This window comes from Rhinopithecus bieti, unplaced genomic scaffold, assembly GCF_001698545.2.
Source record: "Rhinopithecus bieti isolate Rb0 unplaced genomic scaffold, ASM169854v2 scaffold_3040, whole genome shotgun sequence".
Classification (NCBI taxonomy): domain Eukaryota; kingdom Metazoa; phylum Chordata; class Mammalia; order Primates; family Cercopithecidae; genus Rhinopithecus; species Rhinopithecus bieti.
The window spans coordinates 2,011,013-2,027,815 of record NW_016804657.1 but is presented as its reverse complement, the minus strand read 5'-3'; the positions used below and the strand labels follow the sequence as shown (position 1 = coordinate 2,027,815).

Sequence of the window (16,803 nt, the reverse complement as noted above, 5' to 3'; positions counted from 1 at the left end):
TACTGGGTATATACCCAAAGGATTATAAATCATGCTGCTATAAAGACACATGCACACGTATGTTTATTGCGGCACTATTCACAATAGCAAAGACTTGGAATCAACCCAAATGTCCATCAGTGACAGACTGGATTAAGAAAATGTGGCACATATACACCATGGAATACTATGCAGCCATAAAAAAGGATGAGTTTGTGTCTTTTGCAGGGACATGGATGCAGCTGGAAACCATCATTCTTAGCAAACTATCGCAAGAATAGAAAACCAAACACCGCATGTTCTCACTCATAGGTGGGAACTGAACAATGAGATCACTTGGACTCGGGAAGGGGAACATCACACACCGGGGCCTATTATGGGGAGGGGGGAAGGGGGAGGGATTGCATTGGGAGTTATACCTGATGTAAATGACGAGTTGATGGGTGCTGACGAGTTGATACGTACAGCACACCAACATGGCACAAGTATACATATGTAACAAACCTGCACGTTATGCACATGTACCCTAGAACTTAAATAATTTAAAAAAAAAAAAAAGAATTAAATACAAAAGATCTAGGGATACTACATAGCTCGGCATTTGTCATGTTAAAGAGCTTATATTTTATCTAGTAAGCAATGGGGAGAAGACAAAGTGATTTAAAAAAATTAATATGATTAGATCTGTATTCTGGAAAAACAACTGGCAGTATGCAAAATGGACTGAAGAAAGGAGACTAGAGGCAGGAAGAATAGCTAGGAAGCTACTGCAATAGCTCCAGTGCGAGATGACATGGGCCTGTACAGGAGCACCAGGGCTGAAGAGGGGCAATACTTTTCTGAGGATAAAACTGACAGGACTCCATAACTGATAAGAAGCTACTAAGAGGAATGAAGAAGATTCAGTGATAACTCCTAGGTATCTAGCCTGAGCAAGTAAGTGGTTGATAGCCTACCTCCAATTAAGACAGGAAACACAAAAGGAGGTTTAAAAAGAAAGATACTACTTTCTTCCAAAACTTAACTGTGAGATTCCTATGGGAAGAATAGGTAAGGATATCTGATAGATATTTTAAAAGCCAACTCTGGAGGTTCCGTAGAAACCAATGGACTAGAAGTACACACTTGGGAGTCAATGCTGGTCAAGACGGTACCATTGAAGCCATAGCAGTGGATGAGGTCAACCAATGAGAAAGAGAAGCAAGGTAAGAACTGGCTGAGCCTTTAAAAATAACCACATTTTTGAAAATGTAGAGTGAGGAATGTATTATTTGGAATAATACATTTTGAAAATGTATTATTTGGAATAATACATTTTGAAAATGTATTATTTGGAATAATACATTTTGAAAATGTATTATTTGGAGAGGTTTGTGTTGGGCACTAGGCATCTTATACCTCTATCTGGATTAGGTGATTCCATTTCACGGGGAAAAAAAAATGGTTTCATTTCCATGAAAAGAAAAATACTGACAGCTAAACACAAGAGCATATATTTCACGTAAAAGGATGCCCACATCCCTAGCCCCCTTCCAGGCCTCTTAAGTCTGGGGATCGCTGTCATTTTAACAAGATGTGAATTCACCGTCTCTCTAATCCAAAAATGCATATCTTTCAAGACAGAATCCTAATATAGCAAGGATCATTTATATTCCCCAAATGCCTCCAGCTTTTCTAGGGCAACAGAAACTGGGGAAAGAACTCAGAGATGGTCATATTATTTTGAGTATTCTGCAACAACAAAATATTTGGCCCCTGTTCCTCAACTAAAATGGCAAGACATTCAAGTTCCAAAGCCATTTTTCACACAGTATGTACAGAAAATTTTATTTACACCTAACAAATGCCATGGGTCATGAATGTATACACATAGGCACACTCACAAATATAATAATCAAATAGGTCACACAAGAAAGCATACACACAAATGAATTCCCAATAAGAATATAAGTTAATTTTTCTTTCTAAGGGGAATTAGTTCTAACTCATTACTGCCAAGTTAGAAAACCTCTATGCTCTTCCAAGCAAAACCCATGCCTTTTTATGGAAATCTCTTGTGCCCTGCACTCCCAACACAGCACCAGAAAATTTCTTACTCTGGTTAAGATTCCCTGACAAATATGGAAGATAGGAATAAACATTACACTATGTTTAAATTTTAAGTCAATTTTGAGTCCCTAACATTATGGTCCAAGTTATAACGTAACTCTTCATTTTCCTTCAGGAAGCCTACTTCTAATATTTACAAAATAAAATGACTTGATTGTCTTTGTGAAGCGAACTGATCCCAACTTTGTTGTTTCTGCAATTTTTAACATAAATGAATGTATTACAGATGAAAGTTTCTCCCGTAGAAATGAACTTATAAAACAAAATTCATTAAAGGAAATTTAGTGATTAGAAATTTTGGAGAAAAATATTTTACATTAAGGAACAATGAAGACAGTTTCTTAAGCAGTATATTGTTGTTTATCTTTAAATATTTACAGGGATCATAAATATTTAAAACTGACAACTCACCACAACATGCTGGGGGGGAGGGGAGTGAATATGGAAATCATGGTAAGATTTAACTTTCCAAAACAAAGGACAATGCTCTTCAGAGTACATCAAAAGAAAAACTGAACTTTTTGGTAATATGAAATCACATAAATATACCAATACACAAACCAGAGAGAGCTGAACAAAAGAACAGAGAGATGGAATGTATGAAAGAAAGAGGTAAAGAGGACAGACCCAGAGGTTTCACCAGCTATCTGATGGGAGTGTAGAAAGAACACCAGACCCAAAGTAATAGTAGAATAACATTTCCAGAGATAAACTTAGAAAAGTTAGGAATCATCAGATTCAAATACCCAATGAATGCCTAACACTGTGGGAAGAGGAAAGAAAAAAGATTCTTGCACCTGAACATATTGTAGTTAAAATTCCAAACTACTAAACACGAAGACAAAATCCTAAAAAGCTTGTAGAAAGAAAAAACATATTCCCCTCCCCTTGAATATAGGCAGGGTTAGCAACGAACAAAATCCAGTCAACATGGTGCTATCTGAATTCTTAAGCTAGGTTAGAAAAGGCATCAGAGCTTCCTCCTGAATTTTTTCTCTTTGGGGATACGTATCTATGGAGTCCTAAGTGTTAGGCTGCCATGCAATCACCACTTTGGAGAGACCACAGAGAAAGACATGGTTGCGGGAGTCCCAGCTGTTTCTGTCTTCCTACATCTGTGACTAATAAAGGCTTCAAGATGATCCCAGACAGCAACCATCTTACTGCAACATCATGAGAGACTTAGATTCACCCAGCTGAGCTACTCCCTAATTTCATACCCAAGATATTTTGAATTTCTTGCAGTGTACTAAAAAACAATCTCAAAGAAACAAAGAACAGATCAACAAACTGAAAATAAAAGGAAAGATGTCAGACAATCCATGTATATGAATACGTTAATATTAATTTACATTAACAGCACTCAATAGAAAAATAAAATTTAAATATAAATCAAGGCATACAAAGCAAAACTTGACAGAATGGGAATCGTGAATAGAATTTAACAGAACTTACTCAGTAAATAATAGAAAGGAAAGACAAAACCAGGAAGGATATATAGAAGATTTGAGCAGATAAAGAATCAACTTAACCTAACAGACATATAGAACACCACACCCAACAACTGCAAACTATACATCCTTTTCCAGTGTACATGGATAATTTACTAGAATAGACCATGCTGAGCCATAAATCAAGTCTCAAGAAATTTCAATGGACTGAAATCATACAGAGTATAATTTCTAACCAACATGAAATTAAACTAGAAATCAGCATAAAAATATAACCGCATTATCCCCAAATGTTTGTAAATTAAACAGAATTCTAAATAACCCATGGGGGAAGAAAGAAATCAAGATGGAAATTAAACAATTTGAATTAAATAATAATTAAAATGTAACATATCAAAAATTACTGGAGCTAGCAGGGCATGGTGGCTCACTCCTGTAATCCCAGCACTTTGGGAGGCCAAGACAGGTGGATCACTTCAGGTCAGGAGTTCAAGACTAGCCTGGCCAACATGGTGAACCCTGTCTCCACTGAAAATACAGAAATTAGCCAGGTGTAGTAGCATGCGCCCGTAATCCCAGCCATCTGGGAGGATGAGACACAAGAATTGCTTGAACCAGGGAGGCGGAGGTTGCAGTGAGCCGAGCCGAGATCGCGCCACTGCACTACAACCTAGGTAACAGAGCGAGAGCGTCTCAAAAAAAAAAAAAAAAGAAAAGAAAAGAAAAAAAGAAAACAGTATACTTGACTTATATGAGGCAAATTTTTTATGAATAGCTGATTCTGTGTTTTCTTGTTTTAAATGCTGAAGTCAGTATTTAAAAACAACAGAATTCCTGAAATACAGTAACTTTCATTTGTGGCAATCTACTCTAAAAACATATCTAGATATGGACATCTAGCCCTTTGAATTCAATCCTCACACAACAGTATGTTTCAGCTGGGCGTGGTGGCTTTCACCTTTGAGGCTGGAGAGTCGCTTGAGTCCAGGAGTTCTATGGTGCAGGGAACTGTGACTGCACCACTGTACTCCAGCCAGCCTGGGTGACAGAATTAAGACCCTGACTCTTAAAAGAAAAAAAAAAAAAGACAAATTCATTCCTGGGTAATCTAGGTAACAGGAACTAGGTAATCTAGGTTCAGAAACTTCTTTACAGGACTGTTTCTTGGTATTGGCTACTTATTGGGTGGTTTCAGCTCTACTCGCCCATGTAAACAAAAGAAAGAGAATTCCTCTTCTATTCTACACTCCTTTAAGTATCTGAAGACAGTTATTTTCCTCACTTCTTTTTCCATAAACAGTCTCCTTTTTCAAATTAAGTTTCAAACTCTATTATCATTCTAGTCTCCTCTGCAAAAGCTTCAATTCTCTCTCTTAAAAGCAACGCATGCTTGATTAGCACAATTAGAAGATATTACTAAAAGGCTTATAAGAAAAAAAGAGCAGTCACAATCTCAATCTACAAGAGCTACTTTAAACTTCTACCTGCCTGTTTCTTTGGGTGTTTCCCTTAATATTTCCAAATAAAATTCATACTGGAATCTCTTCATTTTTGCATTTGGATATTGCTATCATATAGATGAGAATTTTAGCTCTCTTAACACACAGCGTAGTATATTAAGATTACATTTCTTTTATCATATAATTTGTGTTTATTCTGGAATTATCAACATAATTTCCCACCCTGTCAAATCGGCCAGATACTCTATCAATTTCATTCCCATCTCTCCCCACCCTCCAAAAAATTCTTTTTGGATCTTCTATAATCTGTATCAGTTGTTCCCTAGGTCTGTAAATATTTGTCAACCTAGGACTTTCTTATGTACTAGTTTAGAAGTATAATATTTACAAAAGTGCTACCACTATTTGCTACCAGTCCTCCAGAAAACAAGGGGCTTGCCCTGGTACATCCATGTCTTGCCTAAGTACACTATTTAGTTCACTGAACAGCGTGAATATATAATATAAAGCTCACGAGAATTTTAAGAGAAAGAAACACTAAATTATGGATCATACTCAGTACTGTGCCATCACTTTTTGGTATAAGCACCAAAAACTTACTAGTAATACTTTTTTAAAAAACACTTTTAAAAATACAAGGTTTCCACAATTTCCCAGGTTTACGTATTTCCCCTCTTCTTCCTTATGCATTAAAAGGGAACACATATTCTACTGTTTTAAAGAAATGTATCCATATCTATATCCCCAAATAAATCTTTACCACAATCTTCAGTAAAGTATGACTGATTCATTGCACCTTTGTAATTCTCTAAATATTCAAGTAAAGGATTAAAATATTTAATCCAACCATCTCACATATTCAAGAGTAAAATTTTTGGCAAGTTTGACAAGTGGTCTTGATAGGCTTGATGTACTATTATGACAACAGATACAATAATCTACCATTTGAAATTATTCCCTGAACAAAATGTGTTAGTGTATGCACTTTTCTCTCTTTTATAAAATCTGCCACATTTTAGTTATATCTCCTTTTTCATTCATATTGTTTATCTCTGCCCTTCCTCTTTTACTTTTGGTCAATTTTACCAGGTTGGTTACTTTTACTAGTCTTTTTCAAAAAAAACCAACTTTGGTTGTGTTGATGTTTCATTGTAGACCTCTTTTCTATTTCTTTAATTTCTGCTTTTATGTTTATTATTTATTTCCTTTCTTTAGTCTATTCTAATGCTTTTCCAACTTAAGTTGGATACCTGCCTCAATAATTGCAGCCATTTTTGTTGTTTCTGTAACAGAGTCTCAACTCTGTCACCTAGGCTGGAGTGCAGTGGCATGATCTTGGTTTACTGTAAACTCTGCCTCCTGAGCTCAAGCAATCCTCCCACTTCAGCCTTTAGAGTAGCTGGGACTACAGGTGTATGCTACCACGTCCGGCTAAATTTTTTTGTATTTTTGATAGAGACAGGGGTTTTGCCATCTTGCCCAGGCGGGTCTTGAACTCTTGGGCTCAAGTTATCCACCCACCTCGGCCTCCCAAAGTGCCGGGATTACTGGAATGCTTAAATGAGCCTGGGCCCATTTTTCTTTCCTAATTAACATCTCAGATCCTCCATTAGGGGTCATTTTCCTTCTACCTAAAGTATATCTTTTGGAGTGTTTCTTAGTGCCGTACAAGCGGTGAGAACAAAAAAAAAAACTCCCAGTTTTATTTATCTGAAAACTTTGCTTCACTCTTCAAAGATATTTTAGCTTTAATAGTTATTTACTCTGAGTACACTGTAGTTACTGTTCTACCATCTTTTGATTTCTACTTTCCTTTCAGTAAGTCAGCTGCTAGCCTAATTGCAGAGCTTTTGAAAGTGATCTGTCTTGTCCCTTCTGGTTATTTTTGAGATCTCTGATCATCTGCAAATTTAACTATGAAGACTTCAGGTTTAGATTTCTATTTACTCTGATTAGGATTTACTTGACTTCTTGAATTTGTATCTTTTTGCAGTTTCGGAAATTCTAATTGAAATCTCCTTAAATACTGTATCTACTTGGCTTTTCCTCATATCTGAAATTCTGGTTATTAGACCTTTTCATGCTCTTCTTGGAATAGTTAAGACGTAGACAAGGCTGCTGTTAAGAAGAGACTCAAAAGTGGCTTAACCAAAATTCAGGGTTATTTTCCTCTCACAGGACCGTCTTGTTTGGCAGCTAGGCAGTCTGAGACAGCCAGGTTCTTACGTCTTATTGCTCTATCATCCTTAAGAGTATTGCCGTCTTCTACATAGGGAAAAATATCTCATCGCCATGTTTACATTCCAGTTCACAGAAAGGAAGAAAGAGAAAGAAAATGGCATATCCCCTTTCCTCTTACAGGCATGACCTAGAAGTTACACATATTTCAATTTGCATCCCAAATTACCAAAGCCTTGTCACACAGTCAAACCTTACTATCAGGAAGGCAATGAAATGGAAGTTTTAGCTAGGCAACAGAGCATCCAACTAATATACTTATTATACTTATAATAACACTACTTATTAACCACAGAATGGTATCAGGGAAAACTAGCAATTTAGGCTATGGTTGTCCAATTTTCTTTTCTTTTTATAAATTTTCCATTTCTGTCTCTTTTATTTGGTTAACTTTGGTCTCATTCTGTTGCCCAGGCTGGAGTGCTGTGGCACAGTTCACTGCAGCCTTGACCTCCTAGACTCAAAGGATCCTTATACCTCAACCTCCCAAATAGCTGGGACTACAGGCACACACCACTATGCCCATCTAATTTTTGTATTTTTTTGTAGAGATGGGATTTCACCATGTTGCCCAGGCTGGTCTCGAATTCCTTGGGCTTAAGTGATCCACCTGCCTTGGCCTCCCAAAGTGCTGGGATTACAGATGTGTGTCACTGTGCCCAGTCTACATATTTCATTTCTAAAAGTTCTCCCCCACCCACAAAAAAGCTATTTGTAACTTCTCATAATCTCATTATCTTTCTCAGTATTGTAAAATGGTTAAAAGCCTGACTTTAGGACCCATACTGCCTGGCTAGAATCCTGGTTCTACCACTTTACTAACCTTGGTCAAGTTATATCCCCATTCTCTGCTTCATTCCTTCACCTGTAAAATGGGGATAATAATAATCCCTACTTTAGAGTTTTGTGAGGATTAATTAACACATAAAGTACTGGAACAGTTCAAGGTTCCAACTGATAGCTACAAAATGTTAGCTATCATAATCCCACCATTCTTATATTTTTAATCTTTACCTTGCTAAACACACTGATTTTAAATTCCTGTCTAATAATTCCAAAATATGAAGTCAATGGGAGTCCAATTCAGTTGTCTGTTATCTTGGCTAGTCCATATTTTCAGTGTCTTTTTCTTTTAGAGTTCTGTGATCTTTTACTGTGATGTGCATTTGCTTCTGCCAAGTGCCTGGGGTTACTAGTGACCAGAATTACTTTGAACCATAGTCAAATTTTAAGATATTTTTGGGCTAACCCAGAAAGTGCGATTTAGATATGGAAACATAAAGGCTAGGGTATAACTATAAAATGTCAAAGAATAACAACCCCAAACTTGCACCCCACTTCAACTTAGTGCCAACATTTGCGACAGTCTAGTTTCCTTGGAGTTGGCAGGAAGAGGCGTGGGGAGGGGTGCACAGACACTCGGTGGGATGTCTCCTCATAGACTGAGCTTCGTCTCCTATCCTCTTATGTCTGTGAAGGCAATGAAACCATAAGCCCAGGTTTAGCTAGTTCAGTAGGTGCCATCAAGACAAAAATAGGCTCTGAGTGCTGGTTCTAGCTTTCACTTACTTTTTAGCCTTTGAGCATGTCTCATAAATGTCAGTTCCTCGATATTGTTCCTTTAGGTTTACAGTTGTAAAAGGGACCTTCATTTAAAAAATCTTACATGGCCAATATACACATCTTCACAAGTGAGAAGTCATAAACCTACATTTTTTTTTTTTTTGAGACGGAGTCTTGCTCTTTTTGCCCAGACTGGAGTGCGATGGCACGATCTTGGCTCACTGCAACCTCCGCCTCCCAGGTTCAAGCAATTCTCCCGCCTCAGCCTCCCAAGAACTGGGATTATAGGTGCGGGTCACCATGCCCAGCTAATTTGTATTTTTAGTAGAGACGGAGTTTCACCATGTTAGCCAGGCTGGTCTCGAACTCCTGACGTCAAGTGATCCGGCCGCCTCGGCCTCCCAAAGTGCTGGGATTACAGGAGTGAGCCACTGCGCCCAGCCATGAACCTATATGTGATGAAAACATTTCTTTATAATATTCTCAACATAAAATTATGAATATTAGTTTGTTATCAACAATATAATCTATAATAGTGTGATAATTTAATCACAGAATACTACTTTGTATTTTCTATCACCATTTTTTTAAAGAGTAGAGAAACAGGAGAGGAGGGTAGGAGTGTCAGAATCACCTGGGCGAAGAACCACTACCCTCCAGGCAAAGAATCTGTCAGTTCCTTTTCTTTTCCACTACATGACTCTAGTCTAAGCAACCTCCTGGGACTACTGAAATAGCCTCTTAACTAGTCCATTGTTGCTCACTTGGGTTCCTCTACATTGCAGCCACAATGGTCTTTTCAAAACAGAAAATTCAATGATTTCATTTTGCTCATAGGGTAAAGATTAAACTCCAAGTCCTCAAAGCTCCTAATGATTTGGCCTGTATCAACTTCATCTTGCGCCATATCCCTATTTACTCTCTATGACAGTCACACTGGCCATCTTTCAGTTTCTTAAACCTGATATGCTCCCTTCTGCCACAGGGCTTTTGTAGAAGCTATTCCCTTTGCCTGCAATGACTTCTTCCTTCTCCACTTAGTTAATAATGCCTGCTCTTTTCCTTGGACCTGAGCACAAGTATTAATTCCATAAGATATCCTTCCCTGACCCCTTTGAGTCAAAACTTTATATACTCTTATAGTATTGGACATTTTTCCTAAGCAATACTGATCACAGATGCAAATCAATGCTTTCTTTAAATCTCTGTGATTTACCTAAATTAGACTGTTGAATACCACACAAATTATTTGCCACATATAATAATCTCAGAATTACTGTTAAAACCTGTAATTAGTAAAACTAATTTACATTCTATTTTAGAATATCTGCAATGTGACCTGAGTTCTTACATTCAATGACTACCATGTTGTTATACATAAGGAGTTTTTAACCTAATTCGTTATCAAAAAAAGTCTAAGACAGATTGTTTCAATGATTCCAGATTTTACATATGGAAACTAATAAATACATGCACGTATGGAAACTAATAAACACATGCACATGTTGCATGGCTGTGCATTGCCACAAAGAACTGTACAAATAATCCCTAAATGACAGTTTTTGCAGTATTAGTATAAATACTTAATTTGAGAAGAGAGTCATCATTCTGAATTTTTTTCTGAAAGATAACTAAGAAAGTAAACATTTTTGTGAAATTCAAATATAATAGCTTTGTTTACCCTACTGTGAATTTTCATGTCATGAGGCAAACAACACTTGTACTGTTTCGAAGACTTCAACAAAAGATTATACAAAATGACATCCTTCCTGTATGCTTTGTCTCAATGCATTAAAAAAATATTCTCCCTTTGTTGATTTCAGTTTAAACTGTCAGTCATCAAGGTTACATATGTCATCAGATTGAGCCATCTTCTCTCTTCAGAGAAACAAGTATTTTAGAAACAAATGAAAATACTTTCAAGACAAACCCAAAGGTTACTAAAATTGTTACTTTAAATCATTTTAAATCTCCAAAGTAAAATATATTCTTCATATTAAAATGATTTAAAAGAAAGATGGTCTCCTTTGACTATAACTTTTCCTCCTAAACGTTTAATACTGGGAATGTTTCTAATTACCAGAATAAGGGGTGAATATCACGGTATCCAAAAATATCCTATACTCTGTGCCTTTAGGAACTACATGTGCTCTTGGATCCATGAGCTGTCAAAAAAAAACAGTGAATGCGTATCCTGTTTTAGCAACATAGCAAATGATCAAAAGCACATCACCAGTAAATGTTTGACTAAGAGAAGTGGAAATGAAAGACTGCTTTTTACATGTCTTACCATCTACTTAAGTGAATATTCTTCAGTAACTATTAATCATCGCAGACAAAACATTTGTAAACCATGCAGAAAAATTTTAAGGCCATGACTAATACTTTCTAGGTTGACCACAATACATTATTTTCCTTAAAAGATACATTTGGCCAGGTGTACTAAATTATGCCAAGTATAGTTAAGTATACCAATTCTGGAATCTTGATAGATACATTTCCATAAATAGAGGTATTCACTCTAACTTTATTCCCTTAACAGCACTGCCACATAAACTATATATGACCAAAACTAAAGCATGCCAAAGCTAATGAAAAAGTATGAATTTGGAGTAATTGTAAGCAAAAATGCATAATTATAACTAAAGTTTCTGGTATCTTTGTTTCTTAAACTATTATCCAGCTAAAATGTTATAACCTTTTCTTGAAGGGAAAGTAAAAACATGTAACCAACAGCAACTAAATTTTATATATCATTCTGTCACTTACAAAGCTCTTTCGAAACTTTTTATATTTTAGGTAATCAAAACCAAAACTATATGTCATTACCCCCACTATAAAGAAACATACAAGGCTTAACTTGGATTAAATGACTTAAGCATAAAGTAACTGGGAAGCTGTATTCAAACCTACGTCTCTAGATCTTAAATGTTGCTCTCTTTAGAATATATTATGCTGTTATATAACAACAACACAACAATAATAATGGCAAACATTTACTGAGTGCTTACCATGTGCCAGGAAGTGCTGTAAGAAATCCTCACAATAAGCTTACGAGGCAGATACTAGTAATATCCCCAAAGTCACATATCTAGGAAGAAAAGCCACGATTTAAACTCAGGCAACCTGCTTTCAGGGTTCACAATCTAACATGCTAAATTGCCTGTATTCATTCATGTACATAAAGTTGTATATGCATAGAATACCTTTGGGAAGGAAGCTGAGGAATGACGGGACATGGAAAGAAAAGACATTTTCCTCTGTGTACTTTGTATGTACTTCTTGAAACCCAGGGAGAGGAAGGGGGTGTAGGTAGACAGAATGTTATAGACATGGAATTCCAGAAAAAAGGCAGAGATTCAAGAAACTCCGTGATCTGTGATGATCTAATGGAAAAACTGTATTTTTAAAAATGTCTAGGTGGCCTGAGCATTTACTGTGAAAGGTTGAGAGAGGAAAGGACTTAGTATATATATATATATATGTGTGTGTGTGTGTGTGTGTGTGTGTTTTGGAGATGGAGTCTCACTTTGTCGCCCAGGCTGGAGTGCAGTGGTGCAATCTCAGCTTACGGCAACCTCCACCTCCTTGGTTCAAGCGATTCTTCGGCATTAGCCTCCCAAGTAGCTGGGACTACAGGCATGTGCCACCACGCCCAGCTAATTTTTTTGTATTTATAGTAGACAGGGTTTTACCATGCTGGTCAGGCTGGTAATGAACTCCTGACCTCAGGTGATCCGCCCTTCGTGACCTCCCAAAGTGCTGGGATTACAGGCGTGAGCCACTGCGCCTGGCCCATATATGGTTTTAAATAGCAGGCTATAAAAGTTCCTCCATGACATCCTATGAACTTGAAACTTTCCTATCAGATGAGAAAAGCCACCTAAGGCTTTTGAACAAGAGCTTGAAGAGAAAAATGAAAGCTCTATGAGTACTCTGTAGATTGCAACAGAAGAATGAAAAACTAGAGAAGGAAGATCAGTTAGGAGGGCAAGGAAGCAAATCTTTTTTCTAAGTGCCTTTTTCTTAGCCTTTAGCAATCTTCAAGGCAGATATTTTCTCCCCTTCAAAATGCAGATAAATTATAGATGCCATTCCTACTGCCCAGAACAATAGTTGGGAAACAGTAGATGCTCAATAAACATTTACTGAAAGAAAAAAAGGGCTGATCTTGGATTCAAAGCTAGGTTTTATCTAACACTAATGCCTAAGACTTTTCCCACTATATTCGGTAATTCAATTAATCCAAGCAATCCAAGCAATCTTTAAAATCTGGTGAGACCCTTTAAGGTAGGGGGCTAATCTTAAAGTAAGGGACATAGTTCAGCAATGTTGCTGTGAACACCAAATTAGATAATGCATATGTAGCACTTAGGAGAGTGCCTGGCAACTGTCCACTTAAAAAAGATACTATCACTACTTTATTAACGTAACTAGAGTGTTACTGGTATTTTGAGAAGAATTTTGGAAAGGTAATGTAAGACAAGAATGGAAAGCACTGTCAGATTATGAACCCCAAATCAGGAGGCAGTATAATCAAATTTATTGATTCTTAACTTTATTGGATTCCTTAATCTAGTAAGTCCAGTTCTTTGAAAAGAATATATACACTGGGGGAAGTGAGGGATGTTGGAGACCAGGGAACCCAAACTAACAACCTCTGATCAAAAACAAAGAGCCTTGGCCAGGCACAGAGGCTCATGCCTGTATTCCCAGCACTTTGGGAGGCCAAGGAGGGTGGATCATGAGAGTCAGGAGATCGTGACCATCCTGGCTGACATGGTGAAACCCCGTCTCTACTAAATATACAAAAATTAGCTTGGCGTGGTGGCTCTTGCCTGTAATTCCAGCTACTCACGAGGCTGAGGCAGAAGAATCACTAGAACCAGGGAGTCAGAGGTTGCAGTCAGCCGAGATCATGACATTGGCTCCAGCCTGGCAAAAGAACGAGACTCCGTCTCAAAACAACAACAACAACAACAAAAACCAAAGAGCCTTTTGAAGGAATATCTGGGTCCAAAATCAGGATCTAGAAGTTACATTAGCCTGGACAAGTCATTTGTCCTCATTAATATTCAACTTCTTTATTTACACAACAAAACTGGACTAAGATACCTTACTGGTTTCTGATAAGTAAACAATATATTTAATAACATATTTCAGGTACAGAAGCTTAATGCTTTTTTCCTTCCCAAACAAAAGTGAAAAGAGAGAATCAATGTTTTAGTTTATTATAAACACTGCCACATTAGAAAACTACTATTAGAATCCCTGTTTACTAAATGTTTGCTCATGTAACAGCTTCAAATCTCTTTAAGGATGGCCAGAGTGTTGAGTTTCCTATCCTTGTAAGTGCTACTGTTCTACACAAATTTTTGTTCCCAGAGCTATTAGTTTTGTGAAGAGAAATAACACCTATATAGACACCTTTGTCTTGAAAACATCCGATTGAAGAACAATCTTAGTCCTGATCAAGTTAATTTTTTCAGATGAGAGAAGGCTGGGAAAAACAAGGAAATTAGTTAAAGTCTTGCCTTCATGAGAGATGAATTAATTTGAACAGGATCTAGAAATGACCATTAAATAATAATTAGCTTAATTAGGAACCTTTAATTTCGTGCCAAATGCTAAGACATAGACAAAAAGAGATACGTAACTATTTGACTAACAGAATTTCTAGAATTTATTCTGAAGAATTACACTGGGAAAGCCATTTTACTTTCTTATCATGGAACCAAAAAGAGATCCTCTAAATTGGAAATTGTTTTTTTTTCCTGAGATGGAGTCTCATTCTTTCGCCCAGGCTGGAGTGCAGCGGTGCAATCTCGGCTCACTGAAAGCTCCGCCTCCCGGGTTCAAGTGATTCTCCTGTCTCAGCCTCCCGAGTAGCTGGGATTACAGGCGTGTGCCACCATGCCTGGCTAATTTTTTGTATTTTTAGTAGAGACAGGGTTTCACCATGTTGGTCAGGCTGGTCTCGAACTCCTGACCTCACGATCCCCCCGCCTCGGCCTCCCAAAGTGATGGGATTACAGGCGTCAGCCACTGTGCCCGGCCCCTAAATTGGAAATCTTAACCTGGCAATCAGGAGTTATGAATCGCTGACCACAGATGTATATAAATAGATTTCTTCAGATAATCAGGGAGTTTCAAACATTCTCTTTGTATGTCCATCAACCATAACAGACTAAATAAGCTACCATAAGCTTACACCTGGATCACTACAATAGCCCCTCATCTGATCTCCCTACATCCAATATTTCCCCCTTCCAATATATTCAAAAGGAAGCTAAAATGAACTTTGTGAAATGACAAATTTAATCACTTAGTGACCTCCTCCAAATCCCTTCAGTTCAGATACTTCAGTGATTTCCCATTTCCCTTAAAGATAAAGACCAAAGATGTTAACATGGCTTACAAGGGTCTGCACAGCTGGGTCTCTAACTGTTATTTCACAACAGTGCTCCCTCTCATTCTCAACACTCCAGCCAATTGGCTCTCTTACATCTTCTCCAATGCGCCATGCACTCTCCTACCAGAAACAAGTCAGCTGGTAAAGTGTTCCAGAAAACATAAAGCAATGGGGAGATTGTAATCCATATGGCATGTAGGTTTATAATATAGAAAAGAATGATCTTTGAGCAAACAACTAAAGATGACAGGCAGTTAGAGAACAGAGTTGGGCAGACATCTAAGGGAAGCAGAAAAGCCTTGAGATGCCAGGTGACTTCAATAAGGAACAAGTAGGGCACTATAATTGGAGGACAATGAGGAAGTCATCAGGAGAAGAGAAGGTAAGAGATTAAACAGAGAGCTAAATACAGGCTTTTAGGCCATGGTAAGGACTTTAGCTTTTACTTGGTATGCATGGGAAGCCACTGGACAGTTTTGAGCAGAGGATGTCAAGTTTCCACTGAAATTTTTAAAAGATCTCTCTGATTATAAAAGAGAAGGTCAAGGGCAGAATCAGGAAGAACTAGAAGGCAACTGAAATAACACAAGAGATAGGAATGCCGACCAAAGGAGTAGCAGTGGAGGTAGTAACAATTGGTTAACTTCCACATACGTTTGGAAGACAGGGCCAAACAGAGAAGTTGGGAGAAAAAAAAAAAGACTGCTAAAAAATAGAGGATAGACACCAAATCACAGACCCAGGAAGTTCAGAGAACACTAACCAAGATAAATGCCAAAACATCTACACTTAGGTATTATTTCAGACTGCATAAAATCAAGGCAAAGAGAAAATGCTGAAAGCCAGAGGGTGGAAAAAACATCTTAACTGTAACAGAACAGAGAAGTATTGCATCAGACTTTTCAGAAACCAGGAAAGCAAGAAGAGAGTGAAGTAAAATATTTAAAGTGTTCCCAGAAAAAACCACCAAGTTACAACTCTGTATCAAGTGACACTATCCTCCAAATGAAGGAGAAATGCAGACATTCTCAAAACAAAAATTAAGAGAATTTGTCACCAGTAGACATGACTTGCAAGAAATGTGAAAATTTCTTCAAAAAGAAGGAAAACTACTTAGATGGGAAACTTTACTTTTACTTTTCTTATCCTTTATCAATCTAAACAGATACAGTTTGTTCAAAATAACTGAACAAGGTATTAGGTGACCATAGCTTATGGATAAGTAAAATGAATGACAGCAATGTTATAAGGGACTGGTGTAAGTAATTGAGAATACTCTGTTCCAAGGTACTTGCACTACACATGAAGTGCTATGCTATATGAAAGTGGGCTTGGATTAGTTGTAAATGTATACTGCAAATTCAAGGGCAACTAGTAAAAAAAAGTAAAAACAAGTATAATCAATACAGTAAGCGAGGAGAAAAAATGAAGTAACATAAAATGTTCAATTGAAACTGATTTGCTTTAATGCGACCCCCAGAGCAAATGCCAGAGAAAAGGCAAGTAGGCAAGGCAAAAAAAAAACTATTTACAAGCCAATGTGAGGGAGGGGCGAGGTTCAGCGGTCTCCCGCGGTGGAGGCCGACGAAGT

General features: G+C 37.4%; 1 protein-coding gene across 4 annotated transcripts in view; it reads right to left on the bottom strand.

The window, feature by feature from the left end:
- RAP1A (RAP1A, member of RAS oncogene family) overlaps nt 1-16,803 on the bottom strand; it is a 94,555-nt gene that overhangs the window by 37,257 nt on the left and 40,495 nt on the right. Inside the window, exons 1-2 of one of the 4 annotated variants that reach the window (XR_001885027.1) lie at nt 13,659-13,680; nt 11,812-11,891 (exon numbers count right to left, since the gene is read on the bottom strand). The exons of 2 other annotated variants lie outside the window; for them this stretch is intronic. The gene's annotated coding sequence lies outside the window, so the exon portion shown is untranslated. Of the gene's footprint in view, nt 1-11,811; nt 11,892-13,658; nt 13,681-16,803 lie in introns of those variants that run through there. One more of the 4 variants, XM_017869680.1, reaches the window with a different exon arrangement.